This window comes from Triticum dicoccoides, chromosome 7B, assembly GCF_002162155.2.
Source record: "Triticum dicoccoides isolate Atlit2015 ecotype Zavitan chromosome 7B, WEW_v2.0, whole genome shotgun sequence".
Classification (NCBI taxonomy): domain Eukaryota; kingdom Viridiplantae; phylum Streptophyta; class Magnoliopsida; order Poales; family Poaceae; genus Triticum; species Triticum dicoccoides.
In genome coordinates, this window is record NC_041393.1 from 107,142,149 (window position 1) to 107,143,093 (window position 945).

Genomic DNA, 945 nt, shown 5'->3' on the forward strand with positions numbered 1-945 from the left:
GCACCGAAAACGTCCGAACATATGCCGAAGGTTGGGAGCTGGGCCTGGGACGCTAGCAATTGTATCAGAGTTGGGCCCCAGTTCGTCCTGTTTAGGGGGATGGGATGTCAGAGACGCTGGCCATTAGACGTTGCCAGTGACTTTAGTCCCGCCTCGGATATGGGAAGGGGCTAGGACCACCTTATAAGGAGGAGTGTCACACTCCCTTCAGGCTAGTCTTTTGGGATGTGGTAGGCTCTTTGCTTGTAGTAGTGTGTCCGATGCGCACCGGAAACGTCCGAACATATGCCGGAGGTTGGGAGCTGGGCCTGGGACGCTAACATCTTTACAACGAGTACTCTTTAATTAAGGATTTTGGTGCCCTAGGCGTCGGTTGAGCGTCTTTGTGCCCATGCTCCCCGCTTGTGGGCGGGCCCAAGAAGAAGACCAGCGCTCGCTTGGTCGCTCGATGTCGTTCCTTAGTTGCGGTTGACCGCTTGACCATTCTTTAAAAAAAAGAAAAAAGAATAACATAAAAAATCGAGAAAAATTCAAAATTGCCCACAGAGTTGAAAAAATGTTCACAAACTTTGACTTTTTTATGAATTTTAAATAAGTTTATCAATTTTGAAGAAAGTTCATCAAATTTGAAAAAGTTCATTAAATTTTAAACAAAAATCATCAAGTTTTTAAAAAAGTTTATCGATTCTAAAAAAATTGCATCGAATTTGAGGAAAGGTTCATCAAACTGAAACAAGTTCATCTAATTTGGAAAAAATTCATCGATTTTCAAAAAATGTTCGCCTAAAATTGAAAAATACTTCATTGATTTTGAAAAACATTCTTCAAATTTGGAAAAATATCGATATGAAAAAGTTCACACATTTAAGAAAAGAAAAAAGAAACAAAATACAAAAAAAGAAAAAAAAGAAAAGAAAGCATGGGGGCACATTTCATGTACATATA